Source organism: Dromiciops gliroides, chromosome 2 (assembly GCF_019393635.1).
Source record: "Dromiciops gliroides isolate mDroGli1 chromosome 2, mDroGli1.pri, whole genome shotgun sequence".
Taxonomy (NCBI): Eukaryota; Metazoa; Chordata; class Mammalia; order Microbiotheria; family Microbiotheriidae; genus Dromiciops; species Dromiciops gliroides.
This window is the reverse complement of record NC_057862.1, coordinates 85,657,362-85,672,155: the sequence shown is the minus strand read 5'-3', so window position 1 is coordinate 85,672,155 and position 14,794 is coordinate 85,657,362. Positions and strand designations below refer to the sequence as shown.

At 37.2% G+C, this 14,794-nt stretch overlaps 1 protein-coding gene across 1 annotated transcript in view; it reads right to left on the bottom strand.

Annotated features, from left to right (window-relative positions):
* CPXM2 (carboxypeptidase X, M14 family member 2) overlaps positions 1 to 14,794 on the bottom strand; it is a 234,106-nt gene that overhangs the window by 89,317 nt on the left and 129,995 nt on the right. The gene's annotated exons all lie outside the window — the stretch shown is intronic.

Sequence of the window (14,794 nt, the reverse complement as noted above, 5' to 3'; positions counted from 1 at the left end):
TGTTTTTGTTTTTGGTGAGGCAATTGGGGTTAAGTGACTTGTCCAGGGTCACACAGCTAGTAAGTGTCAAGTGTTTGAGTCTGGATTTGAACTCAGGTCCTCCTTATTCCAGGGCCAGTACTCTATCCACTACACCACCTAGTTGCCTCCAGCCCTTTTGAAAGTCTACTGAAGGATGAACAATTGTCCTACCAGGGTAGGTGGAATGGGATAATTTCCAGAATCTTTATATTCAGGAAATCCTTTTTATTTCCCTGCCTTATCATGCTTTAATTTAGATTTATAATGAGGCAAAAGAATATTATTTTTATGATTAGATTTTAATGCATTAGAGATAATTAACAGTTCCACAATCCTTCAGAAATATCAACATGTTTAAGTTCTGTTAGTAGGATTGTGGGGGCCCAGATCCATGACTTCATCATCACACCATATTTCCCAATGTGGAGCCTCCCTCCACCAATATGGTTCAGCAACTTAAGAGTCTTAGAAAGCTATCTGGACCACTGACTAGTTCATGATGATAAAGCAGAAATGCATAGGAGGAAAGATTTGAACCTTGCTCTTCCTCACTCCAAGGCTGGCTCCCTAGCCATTGGTTAACACTGACTTTTTTACATGTTTTACAGTATTTGAAACACTCATTTGCACATAGAGCAGGGATTCTTAAACTTTTTCCACTCCCAAACCCTTTTTGCCCAAGAAATTTTTACATGAACTCAAGTATATGGGTATACAAAAAAGGTATACATAACCTTTTACTGTTGTCAAATTGTTCACAATCCCCCACACTCAGTTATGTGACCCTATATGGGGTCATGAACCACAGTTTAAGAAGCTTTGACACAGAGCAATTGTTGCTGTTTGGCTGTTCAGTCACGTCTGACTCTTCATGACCCCATTATGGAATTTTCTTGACAAAGATACTGGAGTGCTTTGCCATTTCCTTCGCCAATGGATTAAGGGAAAAAGAAGTTGAGTGACTTGCCCAGGGTCACACAGAGAGTAAGTGTCAGGTGTAAGAATTGATTTGGGGGGGCAGCTAGGTGGCACAGTGGATAAAGCACCAGCCCTGGAGTCAGGAGGACCTGAGTTCAAATCCGGTCTCAGACACTTGACACTTACTAGCTGTGTGACCCTGGGCAAGTCACTTAACCCCCATTGCCCCACAAAATTAAAAAAAAAAAGAATTGATTTGGGGACCCCCATTTTTGTCTAAAGCTAGAATGCCTCGGGTGTGGTCTGCCCAGCTCCCTGTCCCCCCCTGCATGCAAGCCTTGGGTTGTCATACCCAGGTTCCTCTACTCAGCCAGGATATGCATGGAGTCTCTGTGCCCCAGCCCGCCCAGGAGGTGAAACGAAAGGGGGACTGGGAGACATAGAGCAGAGGGGAGTGATGGAGCGACCAAGAAAGGAGGTGAGCTATAGTGAAGGGGGAACTGTAGACAGGAGAAGGAGAAGGGTGGAGATGTGAATTGTAGATGGTGGAAGGTAGATGAGAGGAAGCGCAGGTGATGGCAGCAGCGGCCAGCCACACCCACAGGTGAGAAAGTTAAAGGCAGACAGGTCATATATCCTATTTTTCTTTATCCTTATCTCTAAGTTTATTCTTACCAATAAACCCTGTTGTTGTTAAATTGAAAGGAGGCTTTTTAAGCTCATTTCTCATCAGTCTGGGAGAAGCAGTTGGGGAGGGAGCAAGCCCTTACAGATTGACCCACACGGGGCTTAATGAACTTGGGGGATTTTTTACCCCCCCCCCCTTACAGATTGGAAGTTCCAGCCAGCTAAAAGCTTACAGATAGGAAGATAATAGCCTTCAGATTGGCAAGGCAGATAGGCAGCTAGGAGCTTTCACAGGCCACATTTGAACTCAGGTTTTCCTGACTCCAAGGCAGTTAGGAAGCTCAATTGATAGAGTGCTGGACCCTGAGTCAGAAAGACCTGAGTTCAAATCTACCCTGAGACCCTAAAACTAGTGATCCTGGGAAAGTCACTTAACTTCTGTTTTTTCTAGGAATCAGGAAGATCTGAATTCGAATTTTACTTCAGACACTCACTAGCTATATATGATCCTTGACAAATGGCTTAATTTCTGTTCACCTTAGTCCACTGGAGAAAGAAATGGCAAACCACTCCGATATCTTTGCCAAGAAAACTCTATACTGGGTCATGAAGAATCAAAGAATCAGACATGAGTGAATAATAATACCCTGATATACTGCTTTCTAACTCCAGGCCCAGCACTCTATCCACTCAGCCACCTAGTAGTCTCCAAAGCAATTACTACATACCCATAATCCAGAAATAATGCAAACAAGTATTCTTGTTTGCAGTGTGAATTCATATTGGCTGGCAAAATTGGTTTAGAAAGATTAACTAATTATATTAAACTGAATTCATTCAACAGCCTAGTTATCAAGAATCTACAGTTATAAATTGCTTTGGGTAATTATAAATGCTTCATGTGTGTGTGCTGGGTATGGGTGGGGAGGATTTCTTGCTAAAAGCCAGGATCTATAAATATGACAGGTTCTTCACCTTAAAATCACACAAAAAAAGTCATAGTAGTAAGCAGTTCTTTTAAGTGATGACCTGCCTGCATATCATAATTTTGGTTTGAATTTCTCAGAAAGACTTTGGATTATTGTAACTTAATCAGAACTATCCAAAAATTAAATAAGTGGTCTTGAAAACAGTGAGTTACACATCACTGGAGGTTCTGAGTAGAGGTTGGATAGTGATTGGCCAAGAATCTATTAGAAACATTTCATGCTTCAGAGGAGGTTGGACCAGATGACCTGTGAGGGCATGGGAAGCACTATGGGTCTGATAGTCAGTCATAATTATGTCTTGGGACCTTGGCTTTGTCATCTGTGAAATTAGAAGCTTGAATTAGATGATCTCTAAGGTTCTTTCCATCTTTAGCATTCTATGCTCTGTAATTCGTAAAACTAGCATCAATGGTTCTAGAGCTATATTTTATAAAACTAGTATTTTTGCATTATAAAATTAAACCAAACCCAAACAACAAACTACTGCCAATCTTCAGAGAACTCCCAAGTGATGTGCCAGCAATCTCATTTCACTATGTTCATCTTATGTGATAACTGTTTGTTGTGACAATGGCCATCTATTCCCCTAACAATTCTAAATTCTGTGGGCACACAAATCTATATTAAATAAAGTTGGGAGAAATCAGGTTAAGATTCTTTTTTTTTAATAATCATTTTTTTTATTTTTATTTTATTTTTTTTTAGTGAGGCAATTGGGGTTAAGTGACTTGCCCAGGGTCACACAGCTAGTAAGTGTTAAGTGTCTGAGGCCGGATTTGAACTCAGGTCCTCCTGACTCCAGGGCCGGTGCTCTATCCACTGCACCACCTAGCTGCCCCTAGGTTAAGATTCTTAGTCCTCAAAAACATGAGGATAAGGAGCAAAAAGAAATGGAAATTTTCTGGAGAAAAGACAGAAACCCCTCCAAAAACTTGGGTAGCAAATCAACAATTTCTCTTCAAATATTTAATTTAAAAATGAGGACCTAATAAAAACAGGTTTATCTTTAATGGTATTTTTCCCAGTGCAGAAACTTAAGTTGGTTTGTTTTGTTGTTTTTAAACATTTTCAGTCATGCCTGATTCTTGGTGACCCCTTTTGGGGTCTTCTTGGCAAAGAAACTGAAGTAGCTTGCCATTTCCTTCTCCAGTTAATTTTACAGTTGAGGAAACTGAGGCAGAGTTAAATGACTTACCCAGGGTCACACAACCATTAAGTGTCTAAGCCTGGATTTGACCTCAGGTCTTCCTTATCCAGGCCCAACACTCTATCTACTTTGCCACCTAAGGAATTTTATCATTGCATTTTTCTTCAATTACACATAAAAATAATGTTAACATTCTTTTGAGCTCCAAATTTTCTCTTTCCTTCCCTTCCCCCCTTATTGTTAAGGCAGCCAATTGAATATAGGTTATACATGTGCAGTCATGCAAAACTTATTTCCATATATATTAATCATGCTGTAAAAGAAAACACAGACCAAAAAAACTCACCCTAACACCAAGAAAACGAAAATTAAAAAATATATACTTCAGTCTGTAGTCACACTCCATCAGTTCTTTCATTAGAGGTAGATATCATTTGTTTTCATCATCAAAAGTTCTTTGGAATCGTCTTAGATCATTGTGTTGCTGAGAATAACTAATATTCCTTACAAAAGGGATTTTGTACAAACCCAAAGATCTTTCTATGTCCCATTAGTAGCAAAGCATTTGACAATGTTTTATTTGTATGAACTCTTGGAAACCCAAATGGACTGATTCATTGAATTTCAGAGAGAACTTTTTGTTTAGATACATGAAAAATGCAAAAAATCCCCAAGAAAACAAGAGATTAAAATATAATTCCATAGCACTGGGAATTTGAATTGATATTGAACTTGGGTACCATCAGAAAAGCAGAAATGCTCTGCTAGAGATGTATTTCTAACATATGAATATTACCTTCAAAAATGACTAAGCAAGAAGATTTTTATTGCTTGCTATTAGTGTGTGGCTTTCTTTTACTGACTTTAACATTTTAATGGATCCATTGGGATGGTCCCTCCACTGGTACAGAATACAATGCCTCCATGTCCTTTTATTCTTTTTTTTTTTTAATTTTTTTTTGGGGGGGTAAGGCAATTGGGGTTAAGTGACTTGCCCAGGGTCACACAGCTAGTAAGTGTTAATAGTCTGAGGCCGGATTTGAACTCAGGTACTCCTGACTCCAGGGCCGGTGCTCTATCCACTGCGCCACCTAGCTGCCCCCTTTTATTCTTTGTGATTCCTTTAACATATCTTTACATAAATTCTCTATGAAGGATCCATCCAATACACTTTGAAGGCTTTGCTACTCTAATACTTTGTGTATGCCAGGATATCATATATGGATTGTCTGTCTATTGTCCTTCACTCTTGGCATGTGATGAGAACAACTCTTTCTCTGCTCCTTCATGTCTTTTAATAATACCTTTTTCACACAATTTATAATTAATTATATGCTTCAGTCTGCTTATGCCTATAACTCATTGGTCCATTATAGAGAATTTACATTTATGGATACAAAGTCTATCTAAAAATATATGGCTTCCTTGATGACTCCCCCCAACCACAGAATTGGCAATTTGGAAAAATGGAAGAAAAAACAACACTTGGATTTGGAATTTGAGGACCTGAGTGTGGATCCCCAGCTTTTCCATTTACTCCCCTGGGTTAGTATATGCCCTCCTTTTTGCTTTTCCTCAACTATACAAAGAGGGTATTTGATTAGATTACTTCTAAGATCCATGGTAATTCTACATCTGTGATCCTATGGCAGGGTTTTGAAGCCTTTATAATGCTATGTACCAAGGTTCTGAGTTCTTGTCTTAATGCTTAATAAGGTTGGCTGCAGTCCCATTATTGAAATCCCACCCCTTATAGAAGAGAGAAGGGACAATTAAAAAGCAACTAGCAGAGCCAGAGCAAAATAGGTCTCCTGAGAAAAGAAGGCATAGACTTGATGGATGTCAATATCCTAAAAGCCATACTAAGTCATATTGGAGATCACCAGGTAACCAAATCCAAGGGGACAAGATATGAAATGTAGGGTCTAAGACTGAGGTGTGCAACATATATCTGGGAAGAACATAACATACAAAGGAACAGTAACTGTTGAGAGAATGATAATTTGGTCTAACAAAACTTCTCAGGGCAGCTAGGTGGCACAGTGAATAGAGCACCAGCCCTGGATTCAGGAGGACCTGAGTGCAAATCTGGTCTCAGACACTTAACACTTACCTGCTGTGTGACCCTGGGCAAGTCACTTAATCCCAATTGCCTCACCAAAACAAAACAAAACAACAACTTCTCATACGATGATCTTGAACAACAGTGGTATGTTATTATGCTGCTTCTTGGCTCCACTGCATCAGTATTGCCATGGACTTTAGGACTTATCCACTTAGGAACCCTCAGTGTCTGGGTCCAACATCAGGGCATGTCCTCTGGGTGGCTAATGGTGCTTAACTTAATGGAAATCTTCAGTCTTCAATTAACTTGGCATGGACTGATCGATCCCCCAAAGGCTCTGGTTTATTAACAAGGCAAAATGAAAGGCTAAGTCATTCGTTTCCTTCTTTTCATAGTCTGGAGTTAATCTGGCCTTAAATTGGGTTTTTATAAGGTATGATTATTGTTATCAGAAGGAAGATGGGTAGGGAGGGAGAAGCATATACCAAAATGGGCAAAAGGCAATAGGGATGGGCAGCTACATGGTACAGTGTGGATAAAGTACTGGCCTTGGATCAGGAGGATCTGAGTTCAAATCTGGCCTCAGCCACTTGACATTTACTAGTTGTATGACCCTGGGCAAGTCACTTAACCCTCATTGCTTCACAAAAAGAAAAAAGAAAAAAAAAGGCCAGTAGAGATCTCTCAATAATATTGTTTTCAAATTTTATGCCTGAGACTGCCATATATACATGAAAAAGACTAAGAAGGAGTTATAGTGGGATCTTATAACTGAACCTTGGTCCTACTGGCAGAATTTAATTATCTAACTTGTGGCTACATACAATGAATTCTGCTTTTTAAGTGGAATGTACATGTATTTTATAGTAGATATTGTGATGATTATTTAAGATTCATGGCCACCAAAATATGATCAAAATACCACTGTATTCAATAATTCTCCTCATTCAAACCTATCATCAGTTAACACAATGAAATGGCAAGTCTAATACACGCCAGAACAAATAAGCCTTTGTTCTCTGTATGAGACAGTAAAACCATCCTATTGAATTTTCCATTCTTCCAATGGCCTCTTGTGGTCCTGAAGTTTTCACTTAGTAAGCTGGACTTCTTGTTCTGTGACAAGGTAAATGATTTCTGCTTCATGTGCAAACTTAGCCAAAGCACATCTCTAGGTTTCAGTCTTCTCCTCTGTAAAATTAGGACATTGAACCATCCCATCCCATCGTGCCCACAAGCTTCTGTTCTCCCCTATTCATGTCAATACAACCATTACAACTTCTCTCTGCCATGTCCACTGCCAAGAATTATTTGGGGATGTTGATTACCCCAAGTGGGTCACTAAGGCTAGAAGTACTTGCAAATGAAGGAGAACCTGTAGTTTCTTTGCAGCAGGCATTAGGATTGCATAGCCACAGATAATAATAAAAGCAGTCATTGTATGAGAGGTCACCACAAAGTCTTCTGCACATTCAGAATACTCCACATACAAAAATAATGCTGAAAATTATCCTCATTTCTAACTCTCATGTTAGGCATACATATTGTGATCAGTGTGTGCCCTGCTCAGAATGACTTATCCAGTAATGTGACTATTTCCTTAGCTCCTAATATACAAAGGTTTGAAATCCACAGCAGTTTAATGGCTTCTTCAGTTCACTAATAAGCATTGTTATACAGACACAGAAGGACAAGACACACACAATCATTCAAGTTTAATTTGGAATGACTGACAGTTTTTTCTTAAAAGTTAATGCCATCGAGGTAAAAGAGATTTTGTGACCAACTCTAAATTGAAGAACATTAGTGATGAGTGAGATGCTATGCCACCCATGGCTCTTAGCTCCAATCACATCACAACCTAGGGGAGACCATTTTCTCATAATGGAAAGAACATTGAATTTGGAATCAGAAATCCTAGGCTTCAGTCCTGGCTTAGCCACTTCCTAGCTGTGCAGTCATACAAATCGCTTAACTTCTTGGAGCCTCAGTTTCTTCATCTGTCAAGTGTAAATGGAATAAAAAAGCATTTATTAGGCACTTTCTATGTTCAAGCACTATGGAAAATAATAGCTCTTAAGGAGCTTACATTTTGATTAGTGGAGATAACACATAAAGAATCACATAAAGGATAAGAATAGCATCCCTGTCTATATCACCACATTGTTATGAGGCTTAAATGAAATACTGTCTGTAATGCACTGACATTACCACATTTCTTATTATTTCAAACATACACAGTTTCACTTTAGTGCCCTATCATCTGGCCATTCAAAGAGTCAAAGAAAAGGGTCTGACAATATTTCAATGAAGACCCTTAATATCTTCAACCCTTTCCTACACAAGTTTTATTCAGAAGACTCAGGGGGAAGGAAACATATTAAGGGTGAATATTATAAATATATGCATATATATACACACATATTACCATAAACACACATATGTGTGTGTATATATATATATATATATATATATATGAGATACTTATCTATATTTGCATATAGATAATATATGGTAAGGTAGCTAGGTGGCACAATGGATAGTACCAGGCCTGAAGTCAGGAAGATTTCTCTTTCTGAGTTCAAATATGGCCTCAAATACTTACTAGCTGTATGAACCTGGTCAAGTCACTTAACCCTGTTTGCCTCAGTTTCCTCATATTTAAAATGAGCTGGAGAAGGAAGTGCAAAACCACTCCAGTATCTTTGTCAAGAAAACCACAAAAAGGGTCACCAAGTGTCAGGCACAACTAAAACAACTGAACAACAATGACAGTTGAAGTTCAGTGGGATTTAACTGAGATCAGATTATTGGCAGAATCTAGTTGAGAAACAACTTTGTCCTTTTTGGTACTAGGCATGGAGTATTCCATTAAAGAAATGGTCCTTGACTGGAATCGCAATGAGAAGATCTAATCAATTTCATTCTTTCTCCCTGCATCAAACTGTCTCTCAACCATCTAACCAGTTAACTTTCTCACTCCTACTTTGCATTTGTTAGAGGTTCAAGATTGTCCTTGCATGCTCTTATTTAGATTCACAATCCTCTAAGGCAGAGGTTCTTAACTTGTTTTGTGTCATGGACCCCCTTGGTAGTTGAAGCCTATGGACCCCTTCTCAGAATAATTTTTTTAAATGCACAGCATAAGATACAAAAGATAAGCAGAGGTTATTGGAAATAAAGGTGTATTTTTTCCCTGATCCAAATTCAAGAACTCCTTTAAATCTATGTAATCCCTGCTTTATAGAAATGTGAGCAATAAGCTGGGGCTACAGACCAACCTGGTTCTTGCTCCACATCAAAGGTTCTTAAAGCAACAAATCTGAATCTTTAAAGGAAAGGAGTTAGTTGAAATAGTGTCTTTTTCCTTTTCTATCTCTTTTAAATGCACAAAGCCTACATTAAGTTCTAAAAATGAATTTTTAAACCTAGAAGAAGAACAAAAGCATGGGGAAAGTATTGAGACATGTAGGTTCTAAGTCTAACAAATATTTTTGGATAACTATGCAACATCAGGTAAATTTTTTGATTAGCACAGTAAACCAGGCATAGCATGCTCAAATGATTCTCCTTCAAAACTTTGACATATCTCTTATCTCATCAATGTAGGTAACTGTCTTCACTGGCACAAATTTACATCTATCCACGACCTCTCAGAAGTAACTATTCAATTGATTTGATTATAATTCCCAGAGTAAGGAGTAGAAAGTGAAGGAGAGGGGTGGGTGGGTAAAGATATGCATCCATTGACAGGAAAAAAGATCGCTAGGATGAAGCAAGGTCCCAAGATTGGAACTGAAGCTGAGTGCTTTACTTCCTTCTGGGCACGGCCTCTGAACGTTATGCCTGTTTGTGCATTTGAAAAATTAGGATAATTAGTTTACCTCCCTATCTTGTGGAGATATGAGAATCAAATAAGATAATGTAGGTAAAGCATTAAGGAGTTATATAAATGATGGTGATTGTCCTTATTTTAATGGGAAACACGAAGGCAATAATTTTGGATGCTGTGGCAGAGAGAATGGAAACACACAAGCACAATACACTTAGAAAAGCCATCAGAGAGGGGGAGGGAAATTTATTAATATTCACAAATATACAGCAGCTTCATCTTTCCTCTTCAATTTGTATGTGAGGATTAGGAGAACCTTTTGAATGTCAAAGTAAAAGAAGCTGGGATTAGCATTATAAGTTGACAAATATTTACCTGCTAATGCTAAACATACAAAAACACAAAAAATATGCACATGTATGCATATAATAGGTATATATGTATTGTATTCCAAATAAAAATTACAGTCTCATACGTTGTATTTCTATCCTAACTTAACAAGAGTCACAGAACTGACATATTGCTTAAGGGGACAGTTAAGGATGAACTAGGCAAGTTAAGGATTTGTCTGAGTTTCTTCCTAAGAGTTCTCAGTACTCACTTCCAGAAGCCTACAATCAGGGAAGATAACAGGTGGAAAGGATATGAATTCAGTGCTTTTTTGAATACTTAGTTTGGTTCTCTTCCATGAGTATAGGCATATATTTTAACCCCCCTCCCCGGCTGTCTTTCAAATAAATGTAATTTATTCAAAAGAGGACTGGTCAAGAGTGATTAGACAAACCTGAAAAAGCAAAATGGGAGAAAGAAAACTAGACCAATTTCCTTAAGAAAAATCAACATAAAAGTTTCAATAAAACACTAGCTAGAAGATTACAGCAATAGAGCACAAAAATTATACACTATGACCAGGTGGAATTTATACTAGAAATGCAAGGCTAGTTTAATATTAGGAATACTATTAGCATAATTGACCATATCAATAACAAAAATAATAAAAATCATATGATTTTATCAATAGATGAAGGAAAAACCTTTGCCAAATTCAACACCCATTCCTACTAAAAACACCAGAAAGCATTAGAGTCAATGGATCTTAAAGTGATAATTATTTTTAATCTAAATATTAAAAAAAACACGACAAGCATTATGTGCAATGGGGATAAACTTGAAGTCTTCCCAATAAGATCAGGAGTGAAGCAAGGGTACCATTATCACCATTATTATTCAATGCTGTACTAGAAATCCTACCTATATCAAATATTCAAGAAAAAGAAACTGGAGGAATTAGAATAAACAATGAGGAAATAAAAACATCACTTTTTACAGATAATGTGAGAGTATACTTAGAAAATCAACTAAAAAGCTAACTGAAACAATTTTACCAAAGTTGCAGGATATAAAATAAACCCATGTAAATCATCAGCATTTCTATATGCTACAAGCAAAATCCAGCAGGAAGAGATACAAAGAATAACTCCATTCAAAATAACTGCAGGGGGCAGCTAGATGGTACAGTGGTTAGAGCACCGGCCCCTGATTCAGGAGTACCTGAGTTCAAATCCAGCCTCAGACACTTGACACTTACTAGCTGTGTGACCCTGGGCAAGTCACTTAACCCCCATTGCCTGCAAAAACAAAAACAAAACAAAACAAAAACAAAATAACTGTAGACAACATAAAATACTTGGGAGTCCACCTGCCAAGACATGATTTAGACATAAACAGTTATATCATAAGTAAACTAGTGGAGCACAGACAAAATGTAGCCATTGGATCTGTTGATAAGGGAAGGGTTTATGACCAAATAAGAGACAGGAAAAATTATGGTAAATAAAACAGATATTTTTGATTACATGAAATAAAAAGCTTTTGCACAAAAAAATACTGAATATAGCCAAAATTAAAAGGAAAACAGGAAATTGGGATAAAATTTTATATCAATTTCCTCTGACAAAGGCCTCATTTCTTAAATATATATGGAACTGAGCCAAATTTCTAAAAATAAGAGGCATTCCCCAGTTGAATAATGGTCAAAGCATAAGAACACAGTTTACAGAAGAAAAAAAAACCTCAAAGCTATCAATAGTCACATGTTCTAAATCACTACTAATTAGAGAAATGTAAATTAAAACAAGTTAGAGATATTACCTTAAACCTATCTGATTGACTAACATGACACAAAAGGAAAATAATAAATGCTGGAGGGGATGTGGAAAAGTCAGTATGCTAATGTACTATTGGTAGAGTTGTGAACAAGTCCAACCATTCTGGAGAACAATTTGGAACTATGACCAAGGGGCTATAAAACTTTTCATCTCCTTTGACCCAGGAATACTACTACAAGGTCTATATCCCAAAGTGATTTTTTTTAAAAAGGAAAGGATCTATATGTACAAAAACATTTATAGTAGCTCTTTTGTGGTGGCAAAGAATTGGAAATTGAGGGATGCCCATCAATTGGGGAATGGGTATAACATTTGATTGTGATGAAATAGTGTTGTGCTATAGGTGAGCAGAATGGTTTCAGAAGGAAAAAAAAAAACAAAACCTGAGATTTATATGAACCCATGCAAAGTGAACTGAGCAGAACCAAGAGAACATTTCACACACTAACAGCAATATTGTAAGAAGGATCAACTGTGAAAGACTTAGCTATTCTAATCAAAATAATGATCCAAGACAATTCCAAAGGACCTATGATGGAAAAGGTTATCTATCTCCAGAGAGAGAAATGACGGATTCTGGATGCAGATTGAAATATATTTTTAACATTCCTTATTTTATAGTAATGTTTTGTTTCTGTTTTCTTTTGCAACATGGCTAATATGGAAATATGTTTGGCGTGACCTCATATGTATTATCAAGATCTAAGTGGCTGCCTTCTCAAGGAGGGGGTAGGGGCGGAACAGATGGAGATAATTGAGAACTCAAAATTTAAAGAAGAATGTTAAAAATTCCTTTATATGGAATTGGGAAATATTTAATGAAATAAAAAGAGTACTAAATAGAATACCACAAATCTATGCTAGAGACCAAAGTATAGCCCACATTCATGACCCACTAAAGTGTCCATATAATAAGGCTAGTACTATTACCTTAATAACAAACATGCACAATGGAAAGCAATTTAAGAAAGATCTTAATTTTGTATTCCTGTCTTATGCTTTAATAGCTATGAAACATCATATGTGAGATAATGTGAAGAAATAGATGCTCATTTTAAACATAAATTATATATTCTACTTTAAACAATGTGATGAATTCATAGACTATACAATTAATTTACTAACATGGAACCACCCACTGCCCACCTGCTTCTATCACTAGATAATCCTAACACTAGCTACAAATGAACCAGTCAGTTTTCTAAAATTAAAATAAACACTAGGTAGCTTATAAAATCATCTCAACATTTAAACTGTGAAAAAAAAATCTGGAAGAGAATTCAAGTTATTTCTGTGCAGTAGGTCTCTGAGACTTAAAGGGCCCACACTTTTTAGGATACCTTTGTTCCAACATGAGTAGTAATTTTCATGTCAGCCTTGAAAGGATAAACCAATGTGAAATCCACCCTTGTGGATTGTCCCAGGGAACCTTGGCCTGGCTAACTTAAATTTATTTTTTCTATCCATGAACTTGAATAAAGGTATGCTTGGAAGGCTTATCAAATTTGCAGATGACACAATGCTTGGAGGGATAGCTAACATTACAAAAGAGAGATTCTGGATTCAAAAAAAATTGACAGACTAGAATACTGGGCCAAATCAAATGAGCTAAACTTATTAATAAAGATCAAGGCCAAGTCTTACACTTAAATTAAAAAAAACAACAAGTTCAAAAGCCCAAGTTGTGTGAGGCAGTAATTCATCAAATAAGCTGGAACTGTAATGGACTACAAACTTAACCAAGGAGCATGCTAACCAAAAAAACTAATGCAATGTTAGTCCACATTGAAAGAGTCAGGGTTCATAAGATTAGAGATATGATGCAGACCACATTAGGAATATTGTGCTTGGTTCTAGATACCATATTCTAGAAAGCACATTGATAAACTGGAATATTTCCAGAATAATACAATCAAAGATACCTGAGTTTATGACACATGAAACTCCATTGGAGGAACTGGAAATAGATTGGCAGGAGAACTGAAGACTGGCAGGATATGAGAGTTGGCTTAAAGGATTTGAAGCACCATGATGTGAAAGAGGGACGAGACTTGTCGTACTTGACTGTAGAGGCTAAGCCTCCTGTGAAAGTTTCAAGCCTGGAAACAATGTGTGAAAGTTTCACTTGGGGTAGTTTAGGCTCCAAGTAAGAAAAACTTCCTAAATCTAGAGTTTTTCAAAAGTTAAATGTTCTGCTTTTGGAAATTCCTTCTCACCAGAAGTTAAGTGATGGCTAGATGATCACTTCTCAGGTAAGGAATTGAGTAGATTCTTATTCAGGATTGGCTAGACTAGATGACCAATGGGATAGCTTCCAATGTCTGGATTCTGCAATAAAAAAAACAACCATGGTATCTGCCATCAAGGAGCTTAAAATCAGGTCAAATTCCAAAGAAAGGAAGGTAACCTTTTCAAATGACATTTTACATTCATCAAAGATTAAGCTTATTTTAGCCCATATCTGATATAAGTAGATAAAAGACTTTCAATTCTTTGGGATTCAAGATATAAGAACATTCCATTGATTCTATCACCTCTCTTCCTGTTCTGGAAACAGGACACACCTGGAAGCATCTCTCCAGAAAAAATACATTTGAGGGCCCAGCTTCATCCATACAAAGTAGGAAGGATAAAATAGATTAGATCATTCTTGGAAGAGTCCTGAGTTAACTTCCATCTTCTTTGCTTACTAATGCTATTCTCTGTCCTACTGGACTCTAGATCTTCGTCTATGTTGTTCTCTGAGATAAAAAAAAATCCTACAATTTGACCCACATCCTTCTCTGAAGTCATTTTAGCCTGAATGTCAGGAACTATTAGTATTGGATATAGATCTTAAGCATGTGGTTCATATGCTGGCTTTGTTAATAACTACCTCTGTGACCTTGAGCAAATCACTTCATTTATCTGCATCTCGACTCCTTCATCTGCAAAATGAGAGGTTTATACTAAATGTTCTCATGTCTTTTACCAGTTCTAAAACTATAATGCCTTCAGGTTTTTTTGGAATCCCTGGAAGCCCAATCC